This window comes from Nelumbo nucifera, chromosome 1, assembly GCF_055504915.1.
Source record: "Nelumbo nucifera cultivar China Antique chromosome 1, China Antique-T2T, whole genome shotgun sequence".
In the NCBI taxonomy this organism is placed as follows: Eukaryota; Viridiplantae; Streptophyta; class Magnoliopsida; order Proteales; family Nelumbonaceae; genus Nelumbo; species Nelumbo nucifera.
The window spans coordinates 106282968-106298636 of NC_142649.1; the positions used below are offsets into that span (position 1 = coordinate 106282968).

Genomic DNA, 15669 nt, shown 5'->3' on the forward strand with positions numbered 1-15669 from the left:
GTTGCATTTGTTTTGTTTATTTTTCTTCTCCGTTAATCCATTTTAAGCGCATTCAACTTAAATAAGATAAGGTGGGGATTTCATCACCCTTCCTTGGCCCAAAAATCACCACCTTTCACATGCGGTTCACTCTAAACTCTAATTTAAAATTTGGATAGCAAGATCCTTTAGGGAAGCCTCACATTTGGTTCAAAGGTGTGCTGAATTTTAGGAAAGCTTGTAATTACTTTCCACAACTGGTGGTTGGTGTCTAAGGAAAGAGGTTAAACAGCTACGCCTAAGCAGGTTTTGTGGTTACTTAATTAGGTCCTTGCGAGAGCAAGGGGAGCCTCCCACATCCCCACCTCTTACCTAGCTAACCAAGGGAAGTGGTGTAATTCCAAGTGAACCTAAAAGGATTCACATTGGTTGAACCACTAGTTTAGGAAACCCTAGGTCATCCCCTAGGTTGTGTGCTTGATTTACTTGCATTTTTTAAATTTAAAAGTTCAAATTTGAATTTAAATTTTAAAATCTGAATTTGAATTTAAATTTCAAAAATTTAAATTTTGAATTAAAAAAAAAGATAGAAAATTAAAATAATAAATATAAAAAAATATAAAAAATAAAAAAATAAAAACATAAAAAGGGGAGAAATTTAAAAATTTGAGTTTAAATTTCAAAATCAAAATTTGAAATTAAAATTCAAAATTTGAATTTTAAATTTCAAAAAAAAAGAAGAAGAAGAAAAAGGGGGTTAAAACAAAATGAATTCAATGGTCGGAGTTTGTGGAATGAGAAACTACTTCCAACCTGAACCACAGATGGATTGGAATTGATGTGGCATAATCCGGCTGCTCCCTGCTGGATACGATCTGGCTGTCAGCAACGACGAGAACTAGGGTTCCTGAAAGAGATGAGTCAGAGACCTTGGGGTGGCTCACCCGGCAGGGACACTCCGATGGCTAAGTTAGAACACAATGGTAGTAGAGAGCTTGAAGATGATAACAGTGAGAGAGCTAGAGAGCAAAGATTACACACACAACAACAAAAATAGAACGTACCCTTGCCCCTAGGGGGACGGAGTCTTTATATACTAGAGTCCATGCGGGTTGGTGGAACGGTTACTGGATCCCTGTTGTGATGGGACTTGCTTGCGTGTTAGGTGGGTGAAATGCCGTCAAACGGTAAGACTGTCTCTTACCGTCAGAACCGAGGAGTTGGTGAACTAATGTAACCGTTACAAAGTACGGTCCTGTGGGATACAAAGTACGGAGGTGTGCTCCTCGAGGTTGCCATGCGGAGGTCTGAACGGTAGGCGAGCTGATTGGTAGCAAGCTTCTCGAGCTCGTGTTCCTTAGGTCCGCCCTGACACGAATGCCGAAGTGCCCTTTGTAGCCAGCTGATTTATGCTGATTTGTCACCCGTGTTGAGTCATGTCCACGTGCCGATTTGATTACGTCGAGTTGTCGCTTATGCTGAGTCACATCCACGTGTCTCCCTTTCACGAGGTCGGGCCAAATTCTCCTCCATTAGGAACCATGTGTCTCGACAACTAGACAAGATTAATGGGATGGTCCACAGAATTGACCAAGTCTTGCATATTGTCAACAAAGTGGCCTATACCCAACCTTGTCATCCTATCCATCATGTTCCATCTGTGCAAGCCCAGCCCATCATGTTAGACAGTGCCCTACGGCATGCTCATGTCAACCAGTCAATCCAAACCAAGGACATGCGGCCAATAGATTTTTCCAATCTAATGCTAACCCATTCTTTAGTCCATATAACCCTGGGTGGGAAAATCAGCCCAACTTCACTTATAGGGCCCAAGCCCAAGAAACCTCCCTGCCAGATGTGCACTCTCAATGGTCTGAAGCCCAGACCCACTGGGAGTACAAAGATTACCCTAGGACTCAACCGGTTCAACCATGTAAAACCTATATACAGTCCCAACAGTACCACTCATCAAACTCCATGGCCCAGCAATTTCAGAGGCTACAAGGGCAGAGCCAATTCTAGTAGATGTATCCTAGGAAGCAACCGGCCCAACCTTATCAGGCTTACCCACAACCTCCTCAGACCTGCATAGTCGATGGCCAATTCATGCAGCTGATCCTAAATTAGTAGCAATCCATCGATAGATTAGAGAGCCAAATAAGACAATTAGCTGAAGCCAAGAAGAGGAGAGAAGTAGGGCAACTACCAAGTCAACCGGTTGTGAATCCTAGAAATCAGCCACCGAGTTTTCCTCCTCAACAAATTCAACCACTTCCTAAGAACCTTCAGCTTGAAAATACCAAGCCTATTACAACCTTAAGGAGTGGGAGGATTTTAGAGGACCCATGTGAGAAAAAGAGAGTTAGTGAAAAGGAGCAAGAAGACCTTAAGCTGGGGGGAGAAGAAGAAGGAAAGGAAACTTTAGAAGACAAGCCTTTAGTGAACCAACCTATGATCCCCTTTCCAACTGCACTCATAGTCGGGCCGACGCAAAAGAACAAAGAGACTCGCAACGAGGAGAACTGGGAAGTCCATATTAACTTCCCTCTCCTCGACATGATCCAGCATGTCTTGGCCTATGCCAAGTTCTTAAAAGAGCTGTGTACTCAAACGATGAGAGTTGGTGCAATTCTCCTAAACCAACTTCCTTGTAAAATGAAAGACCCTGGTGCTCCTCTCACGAGTCGTGTCATCTCTGGAATCACCTTCGATCGAACCCTATTGGATCTTGGGGCCAGTAGAAATCTACTTCCGTTCATTTATGATAGGTTCAGGACCGGCGAGTTAAAACCTACCCCGATAATTCTGTAACTCGCTGATTGGTCAGTCAAGACTCCTTGAAGTGTTATTGAGGACGTCATTGTCAGGGTAGAGGGTTGTCACTTCCTAATAGATTTTATCGTCCCAAATATGACCCCAACCAAGGAATTGAACCATATCCCATAATCTTAAGTTGTCTGTTTCTAGCAACGGCCAATACACACATCAACTGTAAATCGGGAGAAATGAACTTTTCATTAGGGGTGCAGAAAGTCTGATTAAACGTTTGTAGTGCCTCTAAGTATCCAAACCTAGGGGAAGATGAGTTCAAGGTAGATATAGTGGATGACTTTTTAAATAATCTATTTACCCCTTGGTTAGCCCAGTCTGAGCCTTGTTTTCAACTACTTTTGCTTTTAGGATTTGAGTTCTTTTTCTTCTTTTGATTCGAGACCAGGTGGCAGACCTTGAGCCCCTCAAAAAAACCCTATTCATTGTTCCCTTTGGACCAAATCCTTTTTTGCATCATTCTAGTCATGCCATTAGGGACAATGACATTTAAGTTGGGGGGTGAGGAAAGAGAAAGAGAAAAATTGAAAAAAAAAGGATGAGAAGCTAAGCCTTTACAAATGTAGAATTAAAATTTCACTGAAAAATTATTAACATTTTTCCATTAAAAGAGATTCCCAAACAGAAAAAGTTAAGGAAACTGATAAAAGAATTTAAAATTTTGTAGAAATTGGTAGCAAGTGATAGGAGTAAAAATTGGTCTTATTTGAATATTGTTGAAACCGTTTAGAAATTGGAAAATACTCTCAAGTTTGCCTCTACCAAGATAAGAAGAGAAAGATGGAGAAATTAGAAAAAAATTTTTCAAATTGTTAGAAATAGTGGACTGCACTAAATAGTGTTGCAAAGAAAAAGAGAGAGAGAGAGAGAGAGAAAGAGAGAATAAAAGGTCAATGGATACCCTAGACTTAGTAACCGGGTCTCTTCACCTAAGGCAAGTGTCGAGATTCACGTCAAACGGTGGAAGGTAACAATAGAAATAATTGTGCAAATTAAGTTCAGGGTAGAAATCCACTATAAAAAATGATAAGAAGAATACATGTCTGATTTTAAAAATCAATCTCAGCTTATTAAGACAGACTGCAAATAGAAGGGTAAATAACATTTTTAAGCCAAGTTTTTGTAATATTCAAAGTAAGATAGTTTTACCCCTTAAGCCCAATACCGATCTATACAGAGATTGAGAATGCTGGAATCAAGATACCTGACTAATTCTATTAGGGATGATCTTGAGATGGGAAGGATCTCTATGATCAGTGTAATTTTAAGGCCGCATTGTTAAGGGACTAGCAATGGTTATGTTGGGGGGTGTGATAACTCTGCATTTTGATGTCTTAAGGGCATCATTTCAAGGGTATTTTCGGCCTTAGAATAGTCAAAGCATGCCCTTTTCCTAGTTAAATTCAATGTTGTGACCTCTGAGGGGTTCTATACAAATTTTGTGAAAATTTGGGGAAGTTAGACGACTGAAATGCAGTTTTTGGGAAGCTGGTGTGAAGTTCAACTGAGAGAGGGGGTGTTTTTGTGAAAAACTGAGAACAGGAGGGCGCCTCTTATCTGCTAAACTTAGTTTGGTGCCCCTCCTACTATATTAGCATGCTCCCCTCTCCTTAGCAAACCCTAGGAAGCCTTTTAACCAATTCTTTTCCTCCTTAGCAAACCCAAGCCGCCCCCAACTGTTTAATCTCTACCCTCCACTCTTAATCTCCACCATTCATTCTAGGTCACTCTTTTGTAGCTTTTAAACCCTAGGGCACCACCTAACTGCTAATCCTCACCATTCAGCCCCTAACCACTAGATATCAGCCCTCAATTCCATCTTTTATCTCAGCCATCCACTCTAGGGCACCACCCACATCTTTTAATCTCCACCTTTCAACCCTAGGCACCTCAATCTCTTCCATTCATTTCTAGGCACCCAAATCTCAGCCCTACGTAATATTGGGTGCCATCTCCTTTTCTTCTCAGCCCTAGGATCACCCCAAAACCATCCTAACCCTCCATTAGAAACCCTAGGGCGCCCATATCTTTGCTAAAACCCAACTTCCGCCCCCTTCTTTCTCTCTAATCCCAATTGTATCCACCTTTTTCTATAAAAATGACCCAATAGCTCCTAAGAAAGGGTTGGATTCTGCTCCCAAGTAAGACACATGGTTGATCTTGAGAAGTTCAAGGGTAGAGGAAGAGGAGGATGCCCAGGTGTTCTTGCTTGCAGTTCGCCAACACCACTACTACCACCTCTGGATTTGGATCCCAACCATTAGTCTTTGATTTTATTTTTGTTCTTTTAATTCTAGTTTCGTTATTTCATTTCTACAATTTTTTTTCATTCTATTTGATTTTCATTTTCTTTTCTGCAGATCTGTATTTCAGCCAGGTAAGACGAAAGGCCTAGCTCGAGAAGTTCGAGTCGAAGGAGAGATCCAGAGATTGCTACCTCTAATCGGATTACAAACATTTTAATTAGTTTCTTTTATTTAATTATTGCTGTATTTATTTATTTATTTTTCTGCACTTTTAATTTCTGCAATGTTTGAATGCTATCTTATTTAGTTTAATTAATCAATTTTTATATTTCTGCACTTCCATCTTCCATCTTGTGTTCTCTTGTCCGGATTTGAGTACGTATTAATTTTTCCCCCGCTTCCCTGTGGATACGACCCGTTCTCATCATTTTACCGCGTTTGTAATTGTTTGAGAATCGAAAAAAATTTTATAAATATTAAACTGGTGTTCCGAAGTGCTTAACGACACGCTTCCGGACACACCAAGTTTTTGGCACCGTTGCTGGGGAAGCACGGAGAAATTTTTATTTACTTTGTCCGGATTTGTTTTATTATTTTTTTCTTTTTTGTTTGATTACTTGATCCGTTATCTCAATTTAATTCTTATTTCTCTTTGATTTTACAGGACGTAATAGCGAAAAGTGGGGTATCGGAGCATTATGGGACTGCAGAAGAGAAAAAAAGAGAGATTAATTGCATTAAGTTTTAGGTATAGTCATCCTATTTTATTTTTGGTTTTTTAATTTTTATTTTCGAATTCTTTTTTAGTAGAATAGTGATTTTCGAAGGTAATTCTAGAGATGATTCTAAAGACAAAGTCACAGCCTTGATAAATAAATAAAAAAGGAGACGAGAAACGAGGAAGTGAAGAAGAGTCAATAACGTCACTTTTGTCTTAGACTTGATGGTTGCTAAACAAGTCAATGGCATCAGTTTATCCAGCAAAGAAGAGAAGCAAGAAGTTGGGAGAGGATACCTGATCTCTACAAGGAGTGACTGTTACGGGAAGGATTGATGTCAGTCCACTATACAAGGATGCCTAGTGTTGAGAGGTGCGACAGAAGTTGGGAGATGTGCTTAAAGCATGGTGCGGCAGCCTCATTACATTATATGAAGTTTCTACAAAGTCAAAAAGGGCAGCTGTTAAAAAGAATAATAATCATAAAAAAAAAACTAAATAGAAAGTGAATCTCCCCTTTCCGTATTTTGTAATTGGGTGGTTCAGTGAGAGGTGCAATTGCTAATTACAATAGCAACCACCGACTTGGGGCATTTGTTGATAAAAAAACAAAAAAATGAAAGGGAGACGAGCCTATTTGGAGCAATTGGGCCCACTGAAAAGAATTGGCCCAAGAAAGAGTTAAGCACATGGGCTTAAACTCCAAATTTTTATTGCAGTAGTTAAGGAAAAAAAAAAAAAAAGTGAAGTCCTAAATTCAAACCTGCCATTCAAAGGGCAGATCTCCTAAATCTTAAAGAATCCTATTTAAAAAGGAAATTATACAAGAAGGCTTGATGGATTAAGCCAAAGTTGGGAAGTCAAGTTCGGCCAAAAAAAAGAAGTTTGGGGAATTGTATGGATCCAATTCCTCTTTGCCAAGTGGCATTGGTCTTTAAATAGGAGGATAAATCCAATTCATTTCCTAATTAACTTCTAATTAGAATCATAAATTTATCACAAGAGAGATTGATTATTCGGCTAAGTTTGGAAGTACAAATAAAGTAAAAGTTGCATTAGGCCCAACCCCTTTTTGCCAAGTGGCATGTGTCTTTAAATGGGAGGGGGGCAAATCCAATTCCTTTCTTAATAGGTCTTTAAATTAAACCACAAATTAAAATCTTGTGGGTCCCCCAAATTAAATGCTTGATTCTCAATCAAATCTGAATTGGACAAGGTCTTTCACTATAAAAGGGGATGGGGGGTCTACTTGTTTGGATGGTCTTTCTCCAATTCGGCTCCCCCCTTTCAACCACCACTTCCGTTCATCTCCGACCGTTTCCGTCTATCTCTGATCGCTTCTTTTGCTTTTGAAAACGAAAGAAGAAAAAAGGAGGACTCTAACTCTTCAATTGCCGAAGCACCTAAATTGCTATAACATCAACCCATGAAGTTCCGATCTTCAAACTCCCGTGATCCAAAAGACTTCCGTCAATTCTACAAGCGAAGACATTACTTTCGGTTGTTCACGTTCTAATTATTGATTGAGCGTGAGTAAATCTTTGTTAACACAAGGTTGGGCATTACTTGCTTTTCATAATTATAAGTTCTAGTCGCGGTTTTGGCTTTCGTCCAAGACAAGAGAATCAGAGAATTTGATTTGCAAAAAAAAAGAGAGTTTATATCCCATTTAAATTTCTGAAAAAAAGTTAAATTCCTTTAAATTTATCCGCATTAATTTTTGTACTCCAAATTTATCACAAAATTTGTATTTACAGAAGGTCTTGATTTGGTTTGAAGGACAACATTTTTATGTTGGATGGCATAATAGCCAACTCGAGATGTTCAATTTGGTTGCCAAAATGTTGTGTAAATTTTACTATAAATAAATCAAACCGACCTGTAAACAGCCTTAATTTAAATTCAATAAAAATACGATAGATTTGTAAAATAAAGATTTGAATTGAATTCGATAATTTTATTGGATATCCCACACAAAATCGATTTAAATTCAATTCCAATGAAACCTTAAAAAAGAAAAAATTTCTGAAAATACCTGACGACCAACATTGGACATCCAATTACCTGATCTAAAATTACTTTAACAAAAAAAAAAAGAAATGCCAAATATGAAAGCAAACAAAGAAAAGAAAAAAAAGATGGAGATTGAGAGAGGGGAGGTGGGGAGAAAATGGAATGGAAGAATGATAACGACATTAACTTTTTTATGTCAGACCGATCATGTGTGAGCTGAGAGATTGGCTTCAGTGCTTATACCGTTTGTACAGCCTTTTACAACTGTGCATAGAAAATACCTTCATACTACAAGGGTCCAGGGTCCAGGACCAAATCCTCTTTCAACCTGAAAATCGAGAAAAAAAGTGTGAGTTGAAAAAAATTGAACCATAATTTCAGGGGTCAGACACCGCAAAACCAAAACTAACGCCTGGTGTGATCCGTCGGAGACCTTTGGCTCAAGATGAGAACATTCAATATATTAGGTGTTTGTATCAGTGCTGGGAACATTAATTGCATTGTTTTAATCACCATTTTTTTTGTTTGGAATCGGTGCTACCATATTGATGTTTTTTGAAAAAATAATATTGGTTTTGTTTGGTATCAATGCTGGTAGTAACGTTTTTAACATTGATCTATATTATTCAACGTTCAAGATGATGTCACATCATTGCACTGTTGATAGTAATACGCCATTTTCTCGATAAACATTGAATTTAGCATTGCTCCAGACTACACTTTTCTGATTTCCAAGCCATGATATGGATTGATGAACCTACAATTTATCTATATTTTATGAGGTTTTTGCATTAAATTTTATGCCGGTTTAATTAAATTTTGCCCTATTTTTATCTTAATTGCAATAAAGAATTCAGGGGCAGCCAACTCAAGAAAAAGAAGGCAAAAGCAAGAAAAGAAAGCCCAAAATTTATCAAATTCAGCCCAGCCCAGCCCAGCCTTGAGAGCAAGGGAGTTTCATTCGGCCCAAGTAGTGCAAGCTAACTCTGGAAAACCCAAGGGAAGAAGCCTGGCAAGAAGGAAATTTCGGCCCAACCCATTTTCAGCCCAAAGAACAGCCTAGAGTGCAGCCCACATGTGCTCAAAAGCAAGCTAAATTGCAGCCCAAATAGCAACCCAAAGGGAGCTAGGGGTGGCAACTCCTAAAAGTTTCTTGAAGAGAAGGAGGGAGCACTCTAGAAGGTTCATGAGGGGTGTAATACACCCAATTCTAGAGACTTCAAGAAGAAACAAGAGCTTCCTTGAAAGCCTATATAAGGAGGCCTCTAGAGGGAGAAAAAGGGTCCAACATCTGATTTCAAACTCTCCTTGAGCTCTTGTTCTAAGAGAGAAGAGAGAGAGATAGGCGCAAGAGAGGAGAAGAGAGGAGGAACAAGCAGATTCAAGAGAAGAAGAAGCTGAATTCGAAGGGGCAGAAAGCAATTGGAGATCAAGGTTTCGTCCTCACTTGATTTCTACACAAATTGGTAATCGAATTCAGCTAAGATTTATGTAATTTCTCTATCAAATTTTCCTTTCTTGTTGTAATCAAAGCATGTATTATGCAAATTCAATTCTGTAATTTGTTTTCTCAGTTCATTCGAGTAAAGTAGATTCAATCTTGAAGTTTCTTGTTTGGAATATCAATTGTGGTTTGTTGGCCGAACTGCTATTCTGAAATCTCAGATCTGAAATTTCAGATCATGAATTTACAAGGTATGAATTGCTATTTTCCAATCTCAGATCTGTAAATTCAGATCATGAAATAGTGAGATCCAAACTGTCATTCTATAAAATCAGATCTGTGATTTCAGATCATGAACTTGTAATACCTGAATTACTTGAGAAAGAATTCATGTAGCTTTAATTCAGTTTGGCCGAATTGTTTCTCTTTCTTGGAATAACTAGAGTGCTTGAAAAAGACTCTAAGATTTCAGATCTGCCAATCAAGAGCCGAATTGAGTGCAAGGTTAGAGATAACTTGCACAATTCGGTTGGTGTTCATTCAGCTGAGTTGATGATCATCCAGCTGAATGAAGCCCTAGAATTGGTAGATCTGAATGCATGCATGGTGATTAGATCCTTGATAGAGATATAAGGACCATCACTCATGCATAGTTTGAACATGTGCTCGAGAGAGGCTGTTCATTGCTTTGGGATTTCACCAAACCAAGGCTGAATCCTATTCTACTCGAATTGCCTAGAAAACTAGTTGCTGAATTTATTTTTCTATGCATCTTTAGCTTGTCTCCTCACTTGCATACAAGGTGTTTGGTCCAATGTATTAGAAATAACTTTGTAGTTAGAATTTCAGATTTTCATTAGTTTTACATTTCAGCTGATCAGATAACAGTAGACTGATTTATTACTAGTAGTTGCTACATAAGTCTTCGTGGGAATGATACTCTACTCACTACTCTATTACTTGGGCGGCTAGTGCACTTGCTAGTGTTACAATGAGCCACACATCAAGTTTTTGGTGCCGTTGCCAGGGACTTATTGTACCAATATTAGGAACAATTAGCCACTGTTAATCTAATTTTCAATTCGGTGCATTATAGTTCAAATTAGTATGCATGAAACTCCATTGCTGATCTAGTTAGTTCTCTTTCCTATTAATGATCTACTTCATCTTTGATTTCTGATTTAGTCTCAGTAGTAGAGCTGCATTCTAGTTTGCATATTTGATAAAAAGGGTGTGGTTCAGATCTGTATACATTACTTTTCATTGTTGAAATCAGAATTCAGATCTGAATACCCAGAAAAAAAATATACATAGCTGTTCTAATTCAGTAGTATAGCTGGTAGATGTAGTCCTTCAGATCTGCACACACTCACATTACTGATTTAGGTAATCTTTTCTTTTTGTTCTACACTAGTTAATCTGAATTCTCTTTCCTTTGTAGTAGGATTCAGATCTGTATTTTCTGATATCTGTAGTATAATTCAGATCTGAATTTTCCTATTACTGTTAATCTGATTTTTAGCTCTGCATACATTGCTGATTTTTAATTCTGCATCTTAGAATTCAGATTTGAATGCAATAGCTTTCATTACTGATGAAGCTGGTCTTCTTTCCTATTGCTGAATTGCTTCATATTTGGTTTCTGTTTTTGTTCAGTAGTATAGTTGTATTACTTCTTTGTCTTCTATTTAATCTCAAAAGAAAAGAAAAAAAAAAGAAAATTATCAATATATGGTTGAATGATGCATAGGCGGCTAGTACAGTTCTGATTGCATTAACTATGATTTATAGAATTCAGACCTGAACTTATTGCTATAATTGCTTGCATATTTTGTGGTTCAGATCTGATCTCACTGCTTATCACTTTTGCAATCAGATTTGAACACTTAATGAAGCATTTTTGTTTTAACTTGGTGCTTTCAATTCAAAGTTTCAAATCTGAAATCAGACCTGTATTCACCATGATTTCAGATCTGAAACCTACATCAATTCGGAGATTTAGCAGGTCTTATGAGAAGCAAGTTAGAACAGATCTGATATACAAACCTGAAACTTTGCTACCATTCATAACCACTGATTTCGGATCTGTATACACCAATTCTCCTTGCTGAATTCTCACATCAGCCCTGATCACAGTAGATGGCAGCCATGCAAGCTACTGAAATCTAAGATTGCAGATCTGAATGTGTAAATGATTTATACATGTACCCTCATAAATTTCAGATCTGAATGTGTAAAAACCATGCATAGCATCTGTACTCAATAAGGTTAGTGGTGTGAACTTAGATTGCAGATCTGAACTCAGTATAGTTGCTTTACCTTCTGCTCTTTTTGGTCTGCTTTTTCTTATGAAAATAATGAGACTTCAGATTTGATTACCTTACCTATCACTTCTGCAATCAGATCTGAACACAATTGTACTATTCTCAGTGGCTACCGAATTCAGATCTGATCTCAGTAGCAGTCACAACTGTTCTAAGTATCAGTAGCTGTTGTTATTGGTGTTGTCAGTAGCTTCTGAGATTTCAGATCTGATCTCAATTTTGTGTAGAACTGATATCTGAATTGCTATCTCACAATCCTATTTACACTGATTTCAGCTCTGTGTATTGACCTTCAGTAGCACGCAGTAGCCTTTCCATTTGAAGCTCAGACCTGAACACAGTCACTGCTGATCCGCATATGGCTGTCCTCAGTAGCTGCTAAGATTTCAGATCTGATTTCAGATCTATATAGTACTGTTCTCAGTAGCTACTGAGATTTCAGGTCTCAGCAGTTCAGATCTGTGTAATCTCATTACTGATTTCAGCAATGTGAAGAGAAGGAATTTGTAAACTGTTGTTCTACTCTCAGAGGTTACTGATTAAGAATTTGTAAATTGCTACTGAATTCTGTATATTGAATAAGATGTTGGTTCAGATCTGTTTTTAGATAGCTGCATTTATTTATTTTAGGATGTAGGTTTTTGTATTCCAATAATTCACTATACATTTTCAGTTGTAATAAGGTTAGTTATTTATATTCTTTTGTATTATCTTGTTTATTGCCTTAACTTTCATAGTTTCTGACAAGCAGAGTCGAGCTGGAGGAAATCCTCTACGACCCAGAGATTGAAAGAACTCTCTGTGTCCGTCTAAGAGCAGCCAGACAAGTCCAGCAAGAAGCTCAAGAAGCTCAAGAAATAGCTGAACAGAGGACTATGATGGATTATGCCAAACCCACACTCACTGGAGCTGCCTCCAGCATTATCAGGCCCAATATTGCTGCTAACAACTTTGAGATCAAACCAGCCATCATACAAATAATTCAAAACACGGTGCAATTCTGTGGTTTGGCCCACGAAGATCCCAATGCACACATTTCTAACTTTTTAGAAATATGTGACACCTTCAAACACAATGGAGTAAGTGATGATGCCATTAGGCTGAGGTTATTCCCATTTTCTTTGAAGGATAAAGCCAAAACATGGTTGAATTCATTACCAGCAGGATCAATAGCTACGTGGGATGAAATGGCCAGCCTCTTTCTCTCTAAATATTTTTCCCCTTCTAAAACTGCTAAAATGAGGAATGTGTTAGACAGTTTTGTATGCCCTTAGCTTCAATCAGAATGATGTACTTTATGAGTTTATTGTAAATGAATAAAAGTGCATATTTGATTCATGTTCCCTTGGTATGTTTCTGTGTAATACCCGTAATCTGGACACTTAATGAGACTCGTGTTAGTTTAGAATGTTCACAGCTAGTGGGTCGGTCTGGGGAGACCTATCCTGACAAGGCTGACACTGTGGTGCCACCAAATCGGTTGGGGTGGCCTGTCTCAGCTACTAGGGTGAGACCCTAGGCACATACAGTGTAGGATTAATTGAATCTTTGAACTGGACCAGATTTCCAATATTGCCCTGGACCTTGGAGATTGATGGGCAAAACTGGAAAATTACACCCGACCCCTAGACTCGATTATGATACTGCACTAGGTGTCGGATTGGGTTGTCTTTGATATACCAATCAGTGAGATCCTTAGCGGGGGTCAAAACCTGGGTATGTTGGGACAGTCCGAGAATTCATCTGAGTGGGTGATCATAGTGACAGGATTAGCCCCTTTGTCGGACAAAGGTAATGATCGGGGATGCACTCTCACTGATGGAAACCAAGACTACCGGCAGCCGATTTCAACCGTTGAAATTTGTTTTGCAAAGTATATTTTATATGAGATATAAAAGTATATTATGGTTTCTCAAATGTTTGCAAAAATGTTTTAATTCCCGGGATCCATATAAGTGGAGAGTGCAACACTGTTCCTTGCAGTCGAGGGAGAGGTCCTCTCTTGTCGGGCAGTGTGTGACCATTATGGGCTGAGAGGTTGAGTGTAAGACCATTGAGGATAATACTTGATGGGCTAATCTTGCATCTGCCCACAGTCCCTGGGTGTTACAAGGTGGCTTGGCCCAGGGACCACTTAGGGTAAGTGTTGGGCCCATAGAGCCCATTCAATGGGTTTCAGGGGGTGCACTGTCTTTAACAGTGTATTTGGCCAGGCCTTGTAACAAAGGCTGGGCCGAACCCATGTGGCTGATGTGTAGATCAATGCTTGGGTCCCATGCCATACAAGGAAGCCCAACTAGGCAGTAGTTAGGAAGGTTAAGTGAGCACATAAGCTTAATGGGCCTAAAGCCCATTTCGAACTGGGCTATTCATTTAGTTAATTAAAGGGGCAAATTCTGAGATGGATTAGCAGATAGGATAGGGTCTTAATCTTATCCACTCAGAGAGTTCAGATCTGAATATGATTCAGATCTAGAAACCTCCTAATGAGATTAGGAGAAAGCTAATCTAATCTGCAGATAAGATAAGGGTTTATCCCTATCACCTGAAGAGAAGTCTTATCCAAATATGATTTGGATAAGCTGTTCCTAATTGGATTAGGAGCTAATCCTTTTAGGTTAACAAAAAAAGGAGGGGGCGGCAGCCTTGAGAAGACACATAACATCAGATTTTCTTTAGTGCTGAAATCAAGAAGAGAGAATTTTGCACCCTGCGAATACTCTCTTGCCGCCTCCTTGTTCTTGCCGCTCTGTTTCCAATTTGATCTCCAGTTGTGGGAGAAGTCAAGATTGGATCTTGACATCAGTTCTTTGAGAAAGGATTGAAAGGAAGTTGTGCTCATGTATCATCCTGCTGATTCTTGCGAAGGACAGAGTTCTTGGAGAAGAACACTACTAATTCTGCTCCATCCTGCACTGCGCCATCTTCAATGAGAGCAGTTTTTGGATCCTTCCTTGGGCGTGAACATCTCCATTGGGAGATACTACTTCTCCGTATCAGGTATAATTCTCCCCTACTCCTTTTGGTTCAGATCTGATTCAGTTTAAGGTTCAAGAATGATCCTTGAAAATATGATTTTCTAAATAGGGAATGCGATTCCTAGTTGAAGGTAGAGAATTTTTTTTTGAAATTCGCCCCTTATTCCGCAATCTTTGGGCGTCCATAGGATGGATCTCATCCCTTCAGTGGTATCAGAGCCAGGTTCAAATCTTGAACCAGTTTGTTTCAGATCTGAACCTGCGCAAATGGGCAGAAGGTGTTCTACCCGATTTGCGCAGATATGGGTTTTGGGAAATTTGTTCCCAAACTGAATGGGCGAATAATCTGAAATTAATTTTACATAAATCTGATTATTATTTAGAATTGTTCTTTATGATTTTCTTGATTTATGGGCTGTTCGTACAAGAGGAGATCGAGTTCTTGGTTTGCGCAGGGAACCTGCGATTTTGCAGTTCTTGAATTATTTTGGTCTATAAATAATTTTTTTTTTATTTATAGACTCAATGTATAGGTATTCGATCTGATGTAATTGTTAATAGAAATAGGATTTCTATTTATTTTATTTTGGATCGAAGATGGCGGCGCAGAAAAGGAGATTTCGCAGAGAAGGAGATTTCGCAGATGGGAGAATCGCTATCTGCGATTTGCAGTTTTTGAAACTGCATTCTGTGATCTAACCTCTATTTTGCAGGATGGATTGTGCAAATAGCCCTGATTGACTGATTCTTGTTTTTCTTTTATCAGTATTTAATTTCAAATTATTTTCTTGAATTAAAGATTTAATTAAAGATCAAACCCTAGACCCATTTGAACCAAGATTGGTTCAAATAGTTTGAACCGAATCTAGGGTTTAATCAAGGCTGAAAGTCAGCCCTAATTTTCCCACTAATGGGCCTAAGGATTGGTGTTTAATTAAATGGTTAATTCGGCCCAACCTGTAAAGGCCCAGTTTTAAAAGGTTAAAACTGCTAAAAGCCCACTTAACATTTAAAGCTATATGGGCTGAACCATTCGGCCCATATACCTAGATAATATTAATGGTTAATATTATGGGCTTCAAATGGGCCTTACAGATGATTAATTGATTGGATCAATTTATCCCTGCATGTGATGTAT

General features: G+C 38.6%; 1 long non-coding RNA gene across 1 annotated transcript; it reads left to right on the plus strand.

Moving 5' to 3' along the window:
- Window positions 1-4931: 4931 nt before the first annotated feature.
- On the plus strand, window positions 4932-12891 carry LOC148803667 (uncharacterized). The gene is made up of 3 exons (XR_016078499.1): window positions 4932-5802; window positions 8636-9251; window positions 12305-12891. It is a non-coding gene; the product is annotated as an uncharacterized LOC148803667 (long non-coding RNA).
- The last annotated feature ends 2778 nt before the right edge of the window (window positions 12892-15669 follow it).